Source organism: Mustelus asterias, chromosome 9, assembly GCF_964213995.1.
Source record: "Mustelus asterias chromosome 9, sMusAst1.hap1.1, whole genome shotgun sequence".
NCBI lineage: Eukaryota > Metazoa > Chordata > Chondrichthyes > Carcharhiniformes > Triakidae > Mustelus > Mustelus asterias.
In genome coordinates this window covers 54,657,017-54,670,512 of record NC_135809.1, presented here as the reverse complement: position 1 = coordinate 54,670,512, position 13,496 = coordinate 54,657,017, and the positions used below count along the sequence as shown (strand labels likewise).

Sequence of the window (13,496 nt, the reverse complement as noted above, 5' to 3'; positions counted from 1 at the left end):
TGGCGCCTACTGACAGTGCCAATGCAGCACTCACTCAGAACAGCATTCATCCAGAACTGCACTGAATCTCATCTTAGTATATAGGTTCAAGTCTCTCAACTGGGACTTTGACACTTGAACTCTGACTCCAAGGCATGAATGCTATCACTGAGCTACAGGCAGAAGAGGACAGCATCATAGTGGAAGGATGGGAAGGCAGTTTTTGGTATCCAAGTTCCCCTCGTCGCAACTTTAGAGTTGGATCTGATGATCTGCGCCCAATAAATCCAACAACTTTCCTTTATATTGCGTATTTAACAAGGAGAGATGGGCAGAGGCATTGTCAAAGGGATAGGTTTTAAGGAAGAGTTGGAGGATGAGACACATGGTTAAAATAGTGAAGACTCCTCCATTAGTGGGAGAACAGAAGAAAGGGGAGGGGGGAGCGCACAGTACACCAGCACTGGTGGTGAGGAAGATCTGTGTTACTGACCTAGATACAGGGAGGTTGCCAAGGTAGGAAGATTGAAGATAAAGATGAAAATTTTGAGAAACCAGCGAGAGTTGAAGTGATAGCTAAGCTTGGGTTTTGTAGTGGACAGGATCCAATCCTCAAGCGTTCAAAATGAGTTGGAATTTATTTAGGCAGGGTTCCTCAGGTCATTGAGGAAGAGTTTGGATTAAGTGAGTCCAACAAAGACATGGGTGAGAATTTCAGCAAGGGCGAGGTGGCAACAGTGACGTGAGTATGCTTGGGAGGCAGCATGAGGCAGTCTTGATGGTGACTTGGACATGCAGTTGGAAGCCGGGTTTGGTTTATGTGGGGCCCACCATCGCATGGTGCGTGATTGATCGGCCAGTGTGAGGAACGGGACATCGGCTGTGGCCCAGCAGTGGATAAGGGACTAACAGAATGGTTTCTCTCCTTGCTGATGTCGAGCTGCAAAAAATTCTGGCTGGTCCACAATTTCTTATCGTTCAGACAGTGTGACGACAGCATAGGGAGAGCAAGTCATTAAAAAATGCTCCAGTTCTGTAATGATGATGGCTGACCTCTACTGCGAGACGCCAAGTCTCTCAGGCCAAGGGCTATTGTTCTACAAACTGTCAGACGGTGCGGGGCTCCACTAGGGTACTGTTCTCTCGTGGAAAAAACAGTAAATCACTGCCATGTGAGACTCTGCTATCGCCATTAAATCAGTTCATTCAATGAAAAAGTCATTAGTTGAAGTTCAAAAAGCAAGTACAACATATACGTGGCAGAATTTTAACTTGGGTTGTTTGAGTTAATTGGGCACCGCCTGCTCTGCTTTGATTAACATGGTTGTCGGCCAAAGGAATAGTGAGAGCCAGGTTCATCAGATTTAAAACGCTGTTAAGGCTGCAAATTCAACGACAACCTGCCGGGTGGTCAAAGGGGGACATGGTCCTTTGCTTTTACAAAAGCCAAATAGAAATGAAGGCTGTTTAGTCTCGGGGTGAAGACTGTTGTTAACTGTAATTTTCCTTGCAAGCAAGGAAATTCGATTTTGGTTGAAAAGCAGTTTCTGCTCACATCACAGCAAGTTTAACCAAAGCTACTCACGTAGTATGACATGCACAGAATGTAGAGCACAGAAACAGGCATTTAACCCAACCACTCCACGCAACTCAATTCCCATTCTTCCTTCGGCTAATGGTTATCAGCATAACCAGTTATTCTTTTCTCCCTCACGTTTATCTGGCATATCATTGAACTCAAAGTCTGCCTCAGGTTAATTTACTCCGAGTCATACTGCATGTTTCTCAATGATTGGACACGGATTTCTATACCTCGCCCAACCTCACGTGCAGCCCAATGCTGCCGACAGTGAGGCAACCCCATTAAAAAAAAAGTGTGATTTATGACCTCTGAATGTCTCAAAGTGCTTTACAGCCCACCAGTTACTTTTCAAGTGTAGTCTGTAGCAAAATGGTTTAATGTCAGAAACACTGCAGCCAATGACTCGGTCATCTGTTCTTAATGATGTTGATTGAGGAATAGGCGTTGGCTCGGCCACTGCGGAGAACTCCTCTGCTCTCCTTTGAGTAGTTTTGATTTTTGATTTGATTTATTCTTGTCACATGTATTAGTATACAATGAAAAGTATTGTTTCTTGCGCACTATACAGACAAAGCATACCATACATAGAGAAGGAAAGGAGAGAGTGCAGAATGTGTGTTACAGTCATAGCTAGATGTAGAGAAAGACCAACTTAATGCGAGGTAGGTCCATTCAAAAGTCAGATGACAGCAGGGAAGAAGCTGTTTTTTAGTTGGTTAGTACGTGACCTCAGATTTTTGTATCTTTTTCCTGACGGAAGAAGGTGGAAGAGAGTATGTCCAGGGTGAGTGGAGTCCTTGATTGTGCTGGCTGCTTTTCTGAGGCAGCGGGAAGTGTAGACTGTTTCAATGGATGGGAGACTGGTTTGAGTGATGGAGGGGATCTTGTGCCTTGGGCGTTGGTGAGCTGCCCCTCGTACCAGACTTGCTGCAGAGTATGTAGGTAAAACCAGGGGGCAAGTTACTGTTCAGTCTCTTCCTGAAAAAAAAAGATGTGTTGCTTTAAGGAGATCTTGCACAGCAAAGAGAAGATGGTTCAGAAATGCAAGGGGCAAGTAATGGATTATTATCCATCCGTGACTATTGCTGATTACTGCAGTCTGATTGGAAACCATTCACTTCTAAGCTGGTACATCCAAGGGTGCGTGGAATTTTTGAAATGTATTCCATGCTCAGGCTGAAATTTGGCAACACCTTTTTGAATGTTCAGTTTTTCAGAGTATTCAGCTTATCATAGAATCCTACAGTGCAGAAAGAGGCCATTCAGCCCATCGAATCTGCACCAACCACAATCCCACTCAGGCCCTATCCACATATCCCTACATATTTACCCACTAACCCCTCTAACCTACGCATCCCGGGACACTAAGGGGCAATTTAGAATGGCCAATCAACCTCGCCCGTACATCTTTGGACTGTGGGAGGAAACCGGAGCATCCGGAGGAAACCCACGCAGACACAGGGAGAATGTGCAAACTCCACACAGACAGCGACCCGAGCCGGGATTCGAACCCAGGTCCCTGGAGCTGTGAAGCAGCAGTGCTAACCACTTTGCTACCGTGCCGCCCAAAACCATTTTAACAGCGATGGGATTCGAACCCATGACTCCACAGAGACTGAAGTATTAATCCAGCGCCTTAAACCGCTCGGCCACACTACCACTTATGTGGTCTTTCAGTTGTTAGTCCTGAGGCAGGGTCAGATATGGCACCTGAGGAGCCTTGCAATGCGTCTCACACACTGCATTCGGTTTAGTTTTGTTACATGTGAAGCTCTTGTTAAACTGGAGTTAGTTTGGAGGGAGCTTTGAAATAGCGATTGCTGTAGTTACTTAATCCTCAGTCTGTGCTGCGACTCAGGAGGCCGTGCTAGCGTTTCAGGTGGCCATCAATATAAAAAAGGAAAATTGTTGGGAGTCCTGATCACTGATCGGCATTCCCTGCTGGAAAGGTAAGCGAATGTTGTGTGATTATGGGATCAGGCCAAATTGTAATGCTCCCCACACCATATTGAACAAGTTGCCTACTGACAAACACAACCCTGAACCAGATGCACTACAATGGCTGTTAGGTACCTGTGGAAACACACCCCAGCAAGGAGACAATGTTTTCAGGAGATGGGGGTGGGGTGGGGGTGATTGTCATCACTTTGTCCTATTCATTGATGTGCTGCTACATGTCTTGCTTATACATAATGAGTCTGTGAATATTATTACCAAGGTGATTTCAGGCAGTAAACCCAAGTCTCATTCTGGTTAACTCTACTGGGGACCAGGGGGGTCATTAAGAAAGGGAGGTAGATGCAATGTGCATATTAGGATACTTGACAGCATCACTTGGGTCTATTTGTAATGAGCTTAACCGAGACTGGGCCCACACAGTATCAGCACTCAGGTTCACAAGCAGTCCTGAGTTCACTAGACCGGGCTCAGCTTGGGACTGTTTGTGGCCTTCAAGGCACTATATAAATGCATGTTATTGTTGCTTAGGAATCAGAAATAGAATAAGAATTGGACAGCTGCATCATAGCATTCTGCTACTCCTTCCATCCTGAATTCCAGAAAGGAATAATTTTGTAGGCTGATCGGATGGAATAAAAGAAGCTTTTATTCGCTGGCGAGGCTGTTTACTTTGCTATAAAATGTGGTTTTGTTTTACCTCATGGACTTCAGTCACTGTGGGGATTAGAGTCTGGATAATGCCTGCATTTATTTTATTTAAGCTCCAAGAATGCCAGGAGGAATGACACTTAACCTCTTGATGCTCTCAGTATCGCTTCCTCCTGTTCTCCGATGTAGAAGTAACTGTGCGCACCCTCATTAAAATATAATTGGGATATTTTTTAAATGGCATAATTTGAGTGTGAGGATCAATCAAGTGCGCACCACAGCTGGAAGTGGAGATGCAGCTTATTAAGATCAGTGGTATGCTTGTGTGGGTTAGACCCGCATGTGTTATAAGCTGTATAATTGCTGAAGCATTTGGACAGTAAAAGTAGCGTGAAATGTTTTATGATGAATTCCCTCACATATCTGGTTAAAAAAACACAAATTAACGAATAATCGGAGCATTGATTTCTCCGTGAGTGGAATCACTTTATTTTGTTTCAGTCTGCGGATTGCACATTTGATGCATCGTCTATGTTGATGAGCCTGGATAATTAGGCTCAAAATGAAACCTTACTGTATACAAAGTACCGATGTCCACCATCAGGACAATAGTCAGGGTCAGACTGTAACTGGCACAATTGAAGCTAGTTGCCCAGTGGAAATATGATCACTTGTTTTGCCTCTGCACTGCAGCAGCTCTACCCTATTGAACAAGTTGCTTTTGTAATTCTTATCAGCATTTAATACAAATAACAAAGTCTCACATTCACCTGTCCTTCAGTAATTCCTACAGTTACTAACATGGCTGCCACAGTTACACCAAAGCTGACTGCAGCCCTGGCATCAATAAGGAAACTTAAGTTCTGTAAGTTCTTGTAAACCAATGATCTATTTCAGTTTGTTAACTAATCCGAAATCCCATTACTATAGATTATTAAGCTGCAACATCCCGCCAATGCTGTTCAAGCGGTATCATTGAAGTACATTACTTACTAAAAATTGCTCAGAGCTTCATTCTCTCTAATTAATGGACACCAGCTCAGAGCTTTTCTTTGCTGTTCCTCCTCATTTACAGATAGATATGCCCTGGCTTCTGAGCAGCTTAATGATGAGGTTAATTGGTGGTTTGATTATTGAACCATGGGGAGGTCTCGGACAATGATTAGAAGCCAGCGTGATTATTGTTGGCAACCCTAGGCTAGCAAGGATATATTCGTCTAGCTTCTGCTCATGATTCAGTGGGACATGCTGAAAAGTTTTGTGCGGACAGAATGCAGGAAGAGAGAATGGGGCTTGGCTGTTTAATCTCTGAACTCCTGGCTCTTGGGTAAGGTAATAAAAGATTGACAGAACCACTGGAACTCTAGCCCAATAAGGGTAAGTGTCATGAGGAAGAGGGAAAAGCCTTCTGTAGAGGAACAGAAAATTAGGAGCTTAGCTTCACCTGATGTCATTTTCATCTCCCTTTTGAGCAGTGATCAATCATCTTTCACTTCATTAAAGATTCTAGAGGAGCAATTCCAATTGGGAGCGTTTCTGTGCCAATACTTAATGCTGTGTTGCTTTGTTTACAAGTGTTAAGCCACTTAAAAATGAACACATTCATCTTCAATACTCGTGCAAAATGGCAGACACAGTAAACTAATCGACTGGGAGTAGGAGGAGTTCTGAGAACATTTCCAGCCCAAATGTTAATGCCAACCAGAATTTCTAAATCACGCTTTTCTTAGTTCTTTGCATTTTTCGTCTGATCTGCATTTCTCACCTTTAAAAGTTGATTATATTAAAAGCTTCTATTCTTACAGTTCCGCTGTACAGTTATTGACTAACCAACATTGGCATCTGGGTAAGCAGTCACTGAGTATACCTAACTTCAGTTCAAAGCAATTAACATGCGTCACTGGGCTTTGAATCAATGATTTTGAATCTGGGCTTTTGAATCTGATCAGCATCACCTGAACACAGTTAATACTTGTCAAACATCAAGGTGGCCATCGGCATGCTTTTGTGTCTTGATTATGGAGGTTAACGTACATTGTTAAAGTCCGTCTGCTTCACAGACTAACCTCTGTGTTTAGCATTTAATATAACAATTAGTTATGATTTTGACCTTGCTGTAACAGACGTGGAACAAGTTGTAGCTACAAGCTACATGCATTCATCTCTTTTTAGAAAGATCTGTTTTTTAAAAAAAAACATTAATCCAACTTATCGGATAGGTTTGCATGCTTAACCTTTTCACAAACTGATCCAAGACTATTCCATCATCGGGCTTGGTTTCCACAACTTGAAGTTAGGACATGCTTCCATAAATGATCATCTGTGACTGGACCTGTTTGGCAATTGAATCTGTTACTGAAGTATTGAAAGTGGCTGATATTAATCTAAGGTTATAAGGATTGCAAGTGGAAATCTCCCTGTAGTTTAGTGATGAGAAACAAGTCCCTTTTTCAGCCAGGACTCACGATTCCAGGTGACTTTTTGTGTAACACCTCAGTTCAGCTCATAAAGAATGGCACTTGCTGAGAAAAGTTTGTGTTTTGTGACATTTGCAGATTAGACCACTTGGCTCGAATTTTCTGGCCATTCTCGCTGGCAGAATCCTCCGGTCCTGCCCAACGGCGAAGGTCCGCCATGGGTTTCCTGACGGACCGCAAAACACATGGGGGGTGGGGGGGGGTGGTGCATGCAGAAAATTCCGCCCTTCATTTTGGTGAGGTCTCACGTGCGGGCTTAATATTGTAATCATTCTTCCAGCACACGTTCTGGTCAGAACGTTCAAACCGTTCACACTGGCAGGATCTTCTGGTCCCGTCGACAGTGCACCCCTGCCGTGGGTTCCACAGCAGCGCGGGGTGCATTCAATGGGAATTCCCGTTGACAATGGCAGGACCAGAGGATCCTGCCGCTGCAAAATACGTTGTGTGAGCTGTGTGGTAAATCCCGTCCTCTGTGTCGCAGCATGGGCGCTCACTTTGAGCAGTGACTTACTGTTCGATAGGCACATGGGTGAGGCCTCAGAGGCTTACTTACCACCATCTCTGGAAGAGTCTCACAGCAAAGGGTGGGTAGGCTGCAGAGAGAATGGGGCAAAATGGAACAAGCATTTTTTTTAAAAAAACAGCAGTTCCAAATTTTGCAGAGTGTGAGAGAGACCTGTTATGAGAACTAATTTGCTAATATAAGAAGAAAATTGATATAATGTCTTTCATGACCGCAGGATGTCCCAAAGTGCTTCACAGCTAATGAAATATTAGCTTCACAAGTTGTAATGTGGGAAATGGCTCACAGCAAGCTTCCACAGTGAAAACGAGATAATGCCCAGATAATCTGTTTTGGTGATATTGAGAAAGTTCAAATGTTGGCTAAGGCATCAAAGAAATTCTCCTGCTCTTCCTCCAAATAGGGTAGTGGGGGGAATCACATAGCTGAGAGATCTGTCAGTGTCTCGGTTCAACGTATTATCTGAAAGACGGCACCTCCCAGTAGTGCCGAACTCCCTCAGTACTGCAGTGGACCGTCAACCTGGATTCTGCGCTCTCACCTCTGAAGGGCATATTGACCCCGAGGTGAGGGAGGTGGTGACTGAGTCACGATTGAACCCGGCTGGGGTGATCCAGAGCACATTGTCAGTTCCAGGGAGTATGTGCTGCAGTTGTAACACTTTTGCTACGTAATTGTCGAGCTGATATTTGCACACATTGTCCTTGTTGGTTTAATCAGTTGTGTCTTGTGATGCAGAACCTTCTGTTCCCAGTGGAACATGTGCTGTCAGGTCGAGTAATTTATCTACTGTGGATTAACACTACCTCGGTTAATGATACAGTGTCCAGACAGGAGCAGAAACACTTTTTTTTAATTGCAAAATGAAGACACCAGTTATGACCCTAGGTCCTGTGCTGTTTTTGTTCGCTCTGGGACTGCCCGAGTGAATTTAGCGCCAAATAATTTGAACCAGCACATTCTGCTTCCTGCCACATTCAACTCAATCGTCTGTTAAATTAGTTACTGGCGAAGAAGTGTTTCTTTACCATGGTCAAACCATTTGAAAGACTTTTTGTCAGAAGCTCTGTCACATTGCTATGGCAACACAGAGGGGTAGTGAGCCCATTTGGGAAAATACTTGTAGAACTTAACACTCTATCATTTATCATTCAATAATTTTGTGTTCATAATAACTGGGAAATCAATATGTTTCCTCAGAGACAGCTTGTAGGGAAGAGCAGTCAAACTGCTGCTGCCAGTGCTGTGCAGACACTTCACTGGTGTTGGTGCTACTGGGATGGAGTTGAGCCCCTTGTGGCACAAAGTGAGCATGAGCGAATGAGGACACACTGGTATTCGAATGCAGTCATGCCTTGACTCTCTCCATAAAAACAAAGCCTAGGTTATATAATGTGAAAGATTGCAATGTAGAATAAGGCTTTGATGCATTGCAGTGTCCCTTCTTTCTGAATGCTGGTTACCAAAGGCCAGTGTTCATTGTATTTAGAAACGTCAAGAGCAAGGACTTGCTGCCCCGATGGAATCAAATAGATTTAGTGCTTCTCGGATTTGCATCCTTTGCCTGATGTGAATCTTCTCTCTGTGCTATCCACTCACCATCCAGTGCTGTTTGTGTAACCTCCGTTCACAATGGCTCTCTCCTTGAACACTAAATGAAATGACATATTAAATCAAGAATCTGTTACCGCTCATTGCTTCCGACGGAAGCTGGATCTTTATTTTCCGCTAAATGGGAAAGTGACGTTTTCCTTGTGTGTTTAGATGTGGCTATTGGGATGACAGGGAAGATTAGCATATGAAATGAGATGGCCGTTCGACCTTTACTGCCCTTGAACCTGAGGTCAAACTGAAGTTCTTCAGGGATCACGGCCTTAATGCTCATTCTCAAGTGAGTAACATTGTTTGAATGGCTCACCCTAAAGTGTGTTGCTCCTTCCTTATTATACACAACTTCTTCTCTCATAAATACTGACTAGTGATTTCCTGAAAAGTTTACATTTGTATTCCCCTCAATAATTTTGTTGCATGGTCTTAGCTGTGAGGAGAGATTGGGTAGACTGGGGTTGTTCTCCTTGGAAAGACGGAGAATGAGGGGAGATCTAATAGAGGTATACAAGATTATGAAGGGTATAGATAGGGTGAACAGTGGGAAGCTTTTTCCCAGGTCGGAGGTGACGATCACGAGGGGTCACGGGCTCAAGCTGAGAGGGGCGAAGTATAACTCAGACATCAGAGGGACGTTTTTTACACAGAGGGTGGTGGGGGCCTGGAATGCGCTGCCAAGTAGGGTGGTGGAGGCAGGCACGCTGACATCGTTTAAGACTTACCTGGATAGTCACATGAGCAGCCTGAGAATGGAGGGATACAAACGATTGGTCTAGTTGGACCAAGGAGCGGCACAGGCTTGGAGGGCCGAAGGGCCTGTTTCCTGTGCTGTATGTTCTTTGTTCTTTGATGTAAAGCGTGACGTTCTTTTTAATAGTCTGTACCATTTTCCACTTTGTGGATTGTTTGGTTTATTTTTTTCTACACTTTACAGTCTGCTCCCTCTCCTCTCCTGAAGATGCCAGCTCTTGGGGCTTTCACATTCACCCAAGACTTTGCTCAAGTGCCCATTCTTCATGTGTGGGCTTTCGTAGTGACTGTGAGCCTTTGCTTGTTGGGGTTATCACAGTTGAGTCCAATCTTGTTCCTTCGTTGCTGGATTGCCATTAGGTCGAGTCCTGCCTTCACCTTTGTTCTCCTGCACCCCGCACAGCTCAGGGTTGCTGAGCTGCCTTGTCTCACCCAGATACAGCTGTCTCAGCACTGCTCTCTGGATCACATTCTGTATCCTGCGGTCTGCCAGCCAAGGCTGGTCAGTAAACCATTGATGATTCCAACTTCGGAAGATCAAGAACTCTGAACAGGTTTTAGTTAAAAGAGTGGAAGACTCACACCTATATAGCACCTTTCACAAATGCAGGACTTGCCAAATTATTAAATTCTTTGAAGCATTCAGTGTTGTGACACTGGAAACATGGCAGCTTTTTTTTGCACTGTAAGATTCTGCACACAACAGTTAATCTGATTTAGTGATATGCTTGAGGGACAAGTATTGACCAGGACATTGGGGATAGCTCTTCACTTCAAAATTGTACAGTAAATCTTTTACAGTCACTGAAGCAGTTTAACATCCTGGGGGTTACCATTGACCAGAAACTGAACTGGACAAGCCACATAAATATTGTGGCTTCTAGAGCAGGTCAGAGGAGAGAGATACTGCGGTGAGTAACTCATCTCCTGACTCCCCAAATCCTGTCCACTATCTACAAGGCACAAATCAGGAGTGTGATGGATACTCTCCCCTTGCCTGCATGGGTGCACTATAGAAAGCATTCTTTCTGGTTGTGTCACAGCTTGGTATGGCTCCTGCTCTATCCAAGACCGCAAGAAACAACAAAGGGTAGTGAATGAAGCCCAGTTCATCACGTAAACCAGCCTCCCATCCATTGACTCTGTTTACACTTCTCGCTGCCTCGGAAAAGCAGCCAGCATAATTAAGGACCCCATGCACCCCAGGTACACTCTCTTCTACCTTCTTCCGTCGGGATAAAGATACAAAAGTCTGAGGTCACATACCAACCAACTCAAGAGCAGCTTCTTCCCTGCTGCCATCGAACTTTTGAATGGACCTATCTCGCATTAAGTTGATCTTTCTCCACACCCTAGCTATGACTGTAACACTACATTCTGCACTCTCCCCTTTCCTTCTCTATGAACAGTAAGCCTTGTCTGTATAGTTGCAATACTTTTCACTGTATACTAATACATGTGACAACAATAAATCAAATCAAAGCTCCAGCAACACTCAAGAAGCTCAACACCATCCAGGACAAAGCAGCCCATTTGATCCCCCCACCCCCCCCCGACCCCTCCCACAAGCAATCAATCCCTCCACCACTGATGCACAGTGACAGTCGTGTGTATCATCTACAAGATGTACTGCAGGAACTTACCAAAATTCCTTAGGAGGCACCATCCAAATCCACGATTGTTACCATCTAGAAGGACAAGGGCAGCAGATACCTGGGAACACCACCAGCTGGAGGTTCCCCTCTAAGTCACTCACCATCCTGACTTGGAAATATACTGCAGTTCCTTCGCTGTCACTGGGTCAAAATCCTGGAATTCTCTCTCTAACGGCATGTGGGTATATCCATAACTCAGGGACTGCAGCGGTTCAAGAAGGCAGCTCACCATTACCCTCTCGAGGGCAATTAGGAATTGATGGTAAATGCTGGCCTAGCCAGTAATGCCCACAACCCATAAATTAATTTTAAAATATCTCATCCGCAAATGACACCTCATACAATGCAGTATCCCTTCAGTACTGCTCCAAAGTGTCAGCCTAGATTCTGTGCTTAATCGTCTGGAGTAGGACTTGAATCTGTGAATTGTTTCTGGTCTTTCATGAGTGCTCCTTGCTGCTTGTCTTCAGACTGTTCCCACCTGTTCTTTTCATGAGGCTGAGAGGGCTCTTGCATCTATAACTCGAGTAGCTCTGAGCCAACTGTCATGAGATGCAATCCAATCACTTTTGCCTCTCTTGTTTTCCCTCTCCCCCCCCCCCCGTAAGATTTCTGCTTGGTGCAATCCATGGCACAGTGCACTTCTGCTGCAATCAATGGCTCTCCATGATATAAACCTGCTAAGACCCAAAGTTATAGGCAAAACCACTCAGTAATTTGGGTGGGGTGGTGGGTGGAGTTTGCTTTCCGATAATATGTTGTGTGCACTAGGATGCACTCGGTGCAATAGTTCTGTGCACTAGGATGATGATTTGTCAAATCAGCTATCACCCCTGCTCTATTCCCATCACGTACTGTTGCTAGACTTGCTCCAAATCTCAAATTGTTCCTCCCTCTGTTCCCCAAGCTTGCTTTATTAATGCTTGTATCTCTACCCAGTGGCACTAAGGACCCTTGTTTCCATTAGCTTTCCATATTGGAGCAGAGGAACAGCCAGAACAAGTTCATTGGAACTTAATATAAAAGTACAAGAAACAAATAACAATGAGTGAGAGTGCAGAGAGGTTCAGGGAAAGAACTCCAGAGTTTAGAAGCCGAGGTAGCAGAAAACATAGCTGTTAATGGTTGAGTATTTAAAATGGGGGCAGTACGGGAGGCCAGAATTGAAGGAATTGCAGTGCTGGAGGAGATCTCAGCGATAACGATGGATAAGGTCATGGAGGGATTTAAAAACAAGGCTGGGAATTTTAAAATTGCCTTCAAGCTGGGTAATGCCTCAATGTCAAAAAGAACAAAGAAAATTACAGCACAGGAACAGGCCCTGCACCGACCATGCTGCCCGACTTAACTAAAACCCCCGACCCTTCCGGAGACCATATCCCTCTATTCCCATCCTATTCGTGTATTTGTCAAGATGCCCCATAAAAGTCACTACCATATCCGTTCCACTACCTCCCCGGCACCGAGTTCCAGACACCCACCACCCTCTGTGTAAAAAATCTGCCTCATACATCTCCTTTAAACCTTGCCCCTCACACCTTAAAGCTGTGCCCCCTAGTAATTGACTCTTCCACCCTGGGAAAAAGCTTCTGACTATTCACTCTGTCCATGCCTCTCATAATCTTGTAGACTTCTATCAGGTCACCCCTCAACCTCCGTCGTTCCAGTGAGAACAAACCAAGTTTCTCCAACCTCTCCCCATAGCTAATGTCCTCCATACCAGGCAACATCCTGGTAAATCTTTTCTGTACTCTCGCTAAAGTCTCCACATCCTTCTGGTAGTGTGGCGACCAGAATTGAACACTATATTCCAAGTGCGGCCTAACTAAGGTTCTATAAAGCTGCAATGGGACTTGCCAATTTTTAAACTCAGTGCCCGGCCGATGAAGGCAAGCATGCCGTATGCCTTCTTGACTACCTTCTCCACCTGCATTGCCACTTTCAGTGACCTGTGTACCTGTACACCCAGATCCCTTTGCCTATCAATACTCTTAAGGGTTCTGCCATTTACTGTATATTTCCTATCTGTATACTACTGTGTATTTCCTATCCTAGGCCAGCATTTATTCATCCCAGAGGGCACTTAAGAGTTAACCACATTACTGTGGATCTGGAGTCATGTATAGGCCAGATCAGGTAAGGACGACAGGTTTCCTTTCCTACAAGGACATTAGTGAACCAGATGGGTTTTTCGACAATGGTTTCATGATCATCATTAGACTTTTACTGAATTCGAATTTCACCATCTGCCATGGTGGAACTCGAACCCAGGTGCTCAGAGCATTATCTTGGGTCTCTGGATTATACTCACT

At 44.5% G+C, this 13,496-nt stretch overlaps 1 protein-coding gene and 1 non-coding gene across 2 annotated transcripts in view; one reads left to right on the top strand and one right to left on the bottom strand.

Moving 5' to 3' along the window:
- Nucleotides 1-13,496, top strand: part of pdzrn4 (PDZ domain containing ring finger 4) — a 462,321-nt gene that overhangs the window by 287,922 nt on the left and 160,903 nt on the right. The window lies entirely within an intron of this gene.
- Nucleotides 3,139-3,220, bottom strand: trnai-aau (transfer RNA isoleucine (anticodon AAU)). The gene has a single exon. It is a non-coding gene; the product is annotated as a tRNA-Ile (tRNA).